The sequence below is a fragment of the Solanum dulcamara genome, chromosome 3 (genome assembly GCF_947179165.1).
Source record: "Solanum dulcamara chromosome 3, daSolDulc1.2, whole genome shotgun sequence".
Taxonomy (NCBI): domain Eukaryota; kingdom Viridiplantae; phylum Streptophyta; class Magnoliopsida; order Solanales; family Solanaceae; genus Solanum; species Solanum dulcamara.
The window spans coordinates 55,005,588-55,013,479 of NC_077239.1; positions in this window are offsets into that span (position 1 = coordinate 55,005,588).

Here is a 7,892-nt window from a genome sequence, read left to right on the forward strand (position 1 = left end):
CCTCCATTCTTGTCAAAGAAATTGACATATCTTGGCTCATGACTTTTTCCGAATAAATTAAGGGAGAGAAACTCAAAGAGATGAGATTGAGGGATTCTAAGAGGGCACGTTATGAAGGTGTGTCTGAAATTCTAGGACCAATGGTAGTAGTAGTGGCCATTCTCAAAAAAGCCAACATTTGGGGAAGAATTTTATTAAGAATAGGGTTCCATACCCTAAGTTTCAAAAAGGAGGAGTGAATGGCCTAGACCATTATCTCCTTTGAATATTAGAAACTTTTTGGTCTTGAACTCATACAATAAAATGTTTGTTAAAGGGTTTTTGTCTATTTCTTTGGCTTTGACTAAGTTGACCCAAAAGAAAGTGAACTTTCAATGGTCGGATGAATGTGAGGAGTTTTCAAATATTGAAGGATGTCTTACGTCTACTATTATTTTGAAATTGCCTGAAGGTTTGAATGGATATGTTTTTTATTGTGATGCCTCACATATTGGTTTGGGTTGTATTTTGATGCAACATGGTAAGGTTATAGCCTATGCCTCTAGTAAAATAAAAGTACATGAAATAAATTATCCAACCAACGATATTAAACTTGTGGCGGCTGTGTTTTCTTTGAAAATTTGGTGTCATTATCTCTATAGTGTGCATATATGTGTTTATTGACCACAAAAGGTTACAATATGTATTTAGCCAAAGTAAGGGACCTGAACCTTAGGGAAAGGAGGTGGCTTGAACTCCTAAAGGACTATGATATGAGTATGTTATACCATCCGAGTAAGGTAAATGTTATAGCCGATATTCTTAGTTGGTTGTTAATGAAGAGTGTTGTACACGTTGAGGAAGGTAAGAAGTAGTTGGTAAAGGATGTCCATATATTAGAAAATTTATGTATGCATTTGGTTGATTCCAATGATGGGGTGTTCTTGTACATAGTGACTCAGAATCGTCTCTTGTGGTGGATGTGAAGGATAAACAAGATCATGATCCAATTTTGATTGAATTGAAGAAGTTGGTTGCCGAAAAAGACATTGACTTTTTCTACCAAGGGGGGGATGGGGTACTACATTACCAAGGTCGTTTGTGTGTGCCTAATATGGATGGACTAAAGGAATTGATATTGAATAAGGCCCATAGTTTACGGTATTCGATCCATCCGAGATCCATAAAAATGTACTGTGATTTGAGGGAAGTGTATGGGTGGAATGGTATGAAGGACATAGAGGAATTCGTAGCTAAGTGTCCTAATTGTAAACATGTGAAAGTTCAGCATTAAAAATTGGGAGGTTTAGCTCAAGAAATTGAAATTCCTACTTTAAAGTCGGAAGATGTGAATATGGACTTTGTGACTGGTTTGGCTCGTACTAGAAGTCAATATGATTCTATTTGGGTAGTTGTGGACCGAATGGCTAAATAGGCACACTTTCTACTGGTTATGACTTTTTATGGTGCCGAAGACTATTCGAAGTTGTACATTCATAAACTTGTGAAACTTCATGGTGTTCCCATGTCGATTATATTGGATAGAGGCATTTAATTCACTTCTCACTATTTGAAGTAGTTTCAAAAAGGTCTTGGTATGAAAGATAAGCTAAGTACCGCTTTTCATCCTCAAATCGATGTACAAGGCGAAAGAATAATCCAAAATTTGGAGGATATATTTAGGGCATGTGTAATTGATTTTAAAGGAAGTTGGGATGAGCATTTTCCATTAATTGAGTTTTTCTACAATAATAGGTATCACTCCACCATTCAAATGCCTCATTTTGAAGCCTTATATGGAAGAAGATGTAAATCCCATGTGGGATGGTTTAAAGTGGGTAAGATGGCATTGATTGGTCCCGATTTGATAGTAGATGCAATGGATAAGGTAAGGTTTATAAGAGAAAGATTGAAGACAGTTCAAATTCATCAAAATTCCTATTCAGACACTAAGAGAAAAGAGCTTGAATTTGAGGTGGACGATTGAGTCTATTTGAAGGTTTCACCCATGAAGGGCGTAATGCATTTTGGTAAGAAAGGGAAATTGAGTCCTAGATATATGGGACCGTATAGAATATTGAAATGTGTTGGTACAATGGAATATGAGTTAAATTCACCATTTGAGTTGGCTATATTGAAATGTGTTGGTATAGTGGAATATGAGTTAGATTCGCCATTTGAGTTGGCTATGTTTCATCCGGTATTCCATGTGCCAATGTTGAGAAAATTTATGGATGATCCGAATTCGATTGCACCATTGGAAAATGTGAATATTGAAGAGAATTTGACTTATGAGGAGGTTCTAGTGGAAATTTTAGATCGGCAAGTGAAGAGGTTAAGAAACAAATAGATTGCGTCCATCAAGGTGTTGTGGAGAAATCAACAAGTAGAGAGTGCTACATGGGAAGCAGAAGTGGACATGATAGTGTTATCCGTATCTCTTTTCCTCTACTCAAGCCAAAGGTACTAAGTTGTTCATGATCAAATCGAATAAACTTTTACGTTCCAGTTTAGTATGTCTTTCATATGCATGCATGTTCATGAAGTTTGTTTTAAGGTCATGATTTATGTTAAGATTGGAAATCTCATGGTCTATGCTTTGCTATGTATCATTATATTCATGTTGGATTTCTAGTCCTCATTTATGTCTTTTCTATGCTAGTTAAATCTTATTTGAGGATGAATGTTCCCAAGGAGGAGATATTGTAAGACCCCGGAAGTTGAAAAGTCAAACAAAAGTGAACTCAAGGAAATTTGGGCAGTCCTCAAGTTGATGAGTGTGTCTACGACTCGTAAGGACCTGTACAAGTTGTACAAATGACTCGTGAAAGTAAGTCTGGGCTAGAAAGTTTGATCAGTAAAACATGTAGGTCTACGAGTTGTTTGACAACTCCTAAGAGGGTCTACGACTCGTAGAAACCATTCATAGTGCAGAGTCTGAACACCTGCAACTACTGAACCTCAGAACCCACTCTATAACTCAACAAGATGAGTCGTAGAGAAGCTGAAGACATACAAAAACTTCAGAGACCTAGTTTTCAGGTAATTTCCCAAAAGCTGCAGGACGATCATCTTGAAGACTTTTCACTATTCCTACGACTCGTAGAGCCAATCCATAGGATTAAATTTAGATTTTTTAATGCAGGTTATTTCCATCTTTTTCCAAGTCCGGTTCAATAAAGTGTCACGACCCGACCTAGGGACTAGTCGACACGGCGATCGAGATGGGAGAAACCCCAACTATAAACCTTCTTAGTATACATCGCACACATAAGGTAAAGAACAACATAAACATGAGTGGAAGTAATCACTAATTAGGGAATGGGACTAAGGGAGATCAACTCTATAAACGTCCAACCGAACTACACCACAATATCGTCTAAACATGCCTCTAGTCTAGTCTTTGATGGGGGCTTAGGACAAGCTCCTAGCTCACTCTAACAATAGAAGAAAGTGAAAATAGTAGTAACATGAATAGAAGTCTTGTCCTCAGTAGAATAAGGACATACCAACTTCTTTGAAATCTAAAGCAAATCTCTAACCATGAGTGGGGTGATAGTGAGTGTCGTCCGTCCCTTCATTATGAGACAATGTAGGTAAAATATATGTTAGTAAGTTTGAATTTACTACGTATGTGAAGTATGCATGAACAGGTAAATAATGTAATTAATATGCCATAGCATGCATGACCAATCATAATGAACTTGAGTATAGTTTAAAAGTAACTTAAAACATATGCAACTCATGGTCAATGCATATCATAAAAACTTCAACTTCCAACTCATAGCTTAAAATATCATAGATTTAACTTGAAATTGTGTGGAATAGGACCTTTAACCAACAACTAAAACCATGCGAGATATTACATAGAATTCGACGACTCCGGTATTGAGACATGCCGATGACTCCTGCATCGAAATAGAGGAGGCTAACTTGCCAGGGCATACTCCAAACTAACTAAACTCAACTAAACTATGAAATATGTGGATCCACTAGCTAGTCCATGAAGGAAAACTACATGGGCAACATAGTTTGGGACTTTAGGTTGCCGCTAGAATTACCTTGGATAACTAACTATGTTATCGAACCAAACTCTACCTAGAAGTCCTCTCCGTGTTTAATCTATCCTAACGGAAACTCATAAACATTATCATAACATAGTAGGAAAAGATAGTAATTGTCTATCAATCCATCTTTAAAACATATTAGGAATAGTTCATCAATTTAGTGATTCATAAGAATCTATTACTTCAGTGAGAATTGTCCTTATCACCATCTTTTGATATTAACTCTGATCATCATCGTAACTTTAACTTTACAATCATAAATCTCAACTTTAACTCATATAAAACTTTCATTATAAATCATTTAACACATGATCAACTCATAAACCATCTTAAATTCATAATTATAGCTTGAAAATATAGCTTTATGCATAAGCATCTATAAATTAATTTGAAATCATGCAATTCATATGAGAACATGCATATAAAGATCATTGATAACATTAAAAATGAAATCAAATCAGCCCAATATAATTCATCAAAACTAGGGTTCATAATCTATTGTAAATTGAATGAAAACTTCAGATTTCTTTTGGACTTCATGGGTGAAAAGAGCTCATGAATCAATCACCTCATACCTTGAGTGAGAAGACAAAAGAATTTGGAAGAATTTGAGAATTTTGATAGAGAACTTACTGAATTTCCTAGAAGTCTTCCATGGAGTCCTTTAGAGCATCTTGTAGAGAGAGAAATATTTGGGTAGGTGAACTATAGAAGAATGAATGGAATTAAGGGTTTAGGGTAGTTTATCGGGTAGAATTAGGCTCTAAAAATGTCCTGGTTCATTAAGTAACAACTAGAGAAAAGTCTAAAGTGCCCTTACTTAAAAATAAATTCAAAAGAAAAACTTCTCCCAGGTCTACGACGTAGAGCTGCTCCCGGATAGGGTAATTTTTAGCAAATGGTATTTTGTTCATAATTTGACGTGGGAAAAAAATATACTGAATGGAAACCACTGGGAAATGCGGAGATGCCACGCACCTCACTGTTTTGTATAATTTTGACAAAATTCATCTTTCGATACACGAGTTCTAAAAATCTACCGAGACTATTTTCCCGCAGGTTTTGATCCCCTAATCGACATCTTGAGCTTAGATTTTCATAAAAGAATAAGGATAATGCATTACGTGAGTGGCCTATTTCAAGGAATTCTTAAGGCACTTATGAACATTTTAGAAATGCTACATGAACCTAGACAATTTTATGGCCAAATTCAAAGTCTTTATATACCCAATTCTTCGAATTCCCCTCCTATTCAAGTCATTCTTCAAATTTCCCTAAGGCAAGACTCTAAATTCTTTCTCCCGCTTCTTGTACAAATTCAAGCTAGGGTTTCAAGTTCATCTAGGTTCCTCATCAATTCTAAGTCAATTTTATCAAGATATGTGGGAATTGATCAATGTTTTCCTTTCACCCATGTAGCCCCAAGGTTTTTCTAAAAACTCTTATGAAATTTCATTATTTTTAAACTCTAATTTTTATGATTTGTGTTGGGCTATTTCAATTATATTTTTATTTGTTATCAATGATCATTATAAATTTGATTTTACATTAAAAATATGATTTCAAGTTTAATTATGAATGCCAATGTATGAAGTTATTTTCAATGATGATATACACAAAGTCTGATTATGATTGTATCACCCCCTTTGGGAGGATGCCACTTAAGAAATAAAAGGTAGTTTTTTTAAATAACAAATAGTCAACACCATTGCAGGTCCATAAAATACACAAAACTTGAACCAGTAGTTATTACAAAACTATTATCTTCCTTTGTGCAAAATGACAAGCCAACATATAAACGCAGTACAGGCATGACTTGAGTTAAAAGGACACTCAAAAATAGCAAAATTAGTCACCCTGTTCAAGTTACAAGCATATAGATTTATTTTCACAAGCCTTCAAAATTTCATACATAAGTGCCACGTGTATCATGTACAAGTCCCTCAAAATATTTACAAAACTAGATGTATATGCAGATGTGATCTTTACAACAGCTCCAAAAAGTCTACTCCAAATGACCATCTTCATACCTCATCCCGCACATTACCTACTATAGAAAATAACTATCGCTAAGCATAAAGCGTAGTGGTGTAAAAACTATGGGCTTGGAGACATTAAATTCTTCAATTCCCCTTTTCATCGCAGGTGGTTCAATAAGGTAAAAGAAAGCCCAAGTGAACAAGTATATCAAAGTATCGAATACAAACCTTGAAAAGTTTCAAAATATCAATATCAATATTCGAAGGCTCAAGTATCAAGAAACCTATAATTCAATTCGAAAGAGTTGTCAAATAATCAATTTTACCCAATAGGTACGTCATTCCTTCATACTAAGCAAAATAAATATCAAGACGAACCAAAGCCCCGAAATTAAGAAGGGTCATCACCCAATATCGAGAGAATGAAGAACCATGTTGAAAGTGGCTTTCCACTCATACTCGAGAATGGAAGAAACCCCATTGTCCAGACAAATATAAATTTAAAGTCAAGATGGGCAAGATACGAATTGAGAGGCATGAAAATATTGATGACAAGGCACCATAACAAAAAGGACAAAATCCCAACAAGAATGCAAAATGATCAAGCAATTCGTACAAGTGGGTTATTTAGCGAAAGTTTTACAATACTTGAGATAATAATAATACCACGATATAAGACAAAGAGTAAGAAAATAACCCATCAAGATACTTAAAATTTCAGAAATTAAAATATTCCAAGTTCAAGTTTATACACGAACCTTTGCATTTTAGCATACAACAGGTTCTACCACAACTCGAGGAGCTCAATTCCTCTCCGCCATAGACCAACCAAAATGCACTTAATCAAATAGTTTCTCTTAGCTTGTATAAGCACATATATACCTTAAATACACAATAAAATATCTACTTAAGTTTAAGAGTCTCATCATATGTAAACTAAACATGAAATCACTAAAAATCAGCCCAAACTATTCAAATTGAAATTCGAGATAGCCTACTATCTTGTATTATTGCTTAGTTTCGAAGTGGTAAATGGGGGAAATAGTATTTGTGGCCTCAATGAAAGTTATAGACATATGTCTTAGGGTAGCATAAAAGTTTGAATCACCCATACATCAATTTTTACAAGAAGATATGCCCAAAATACCAACAACAGTCCATGTAAACTTTTCAAAATAAAATATGGACAGCACCTCCTCTATACTTCATCCTCCTTTTTTGAGAAGATAAAAGAAAAACTGGGTTTTAGATCCTAAATGAAAGTTATATAACTATAAAATATGTTTCAAAAACATATTGAATAACTTAAATTGAAGTTTTACACAAGGAGTTATACTAATATTACTAACAGTAGTTCCATCCAAAAATAGGCTTATTAACAAGAAACAAAACCTCCTCGCTACCCCAACTATAAATTTTACGTTGTTAAACACCTCCACTTAGTCTAGGAATACCTTAGATAATTAATTTATAGAACGAAATTGGAGGACTTACCTTGCATCAAGCAAAATCTGTGGCTGCCTCTCTCTTTTCTCTATGTTTCTCTCTTCTTTTCTCTCACTTTCTAATTGTAAATGATAACTTATGATGAATTAATCATTAATACATATATATATACCCTATGACACATGGCATCCCGTAAGGAGGACACATGTCCATCCCCTAGGAGTGCCACTTCACGCCATGCCTCCAACCCTAGGCTGCTATATGGCAGGGTGGGGTCCACCTCAAGTAGGTGTGTCACCTACTTACCCCAAGTAGGTGCATCACCTACTTGCTTACTTTCGAAGGTTCAAAATCTCGTTTCACCTTAAGAACCTATGTAGTCCTCGCTTCTTAAGCTCGACGTGTACTTAAGTAGCTTAAT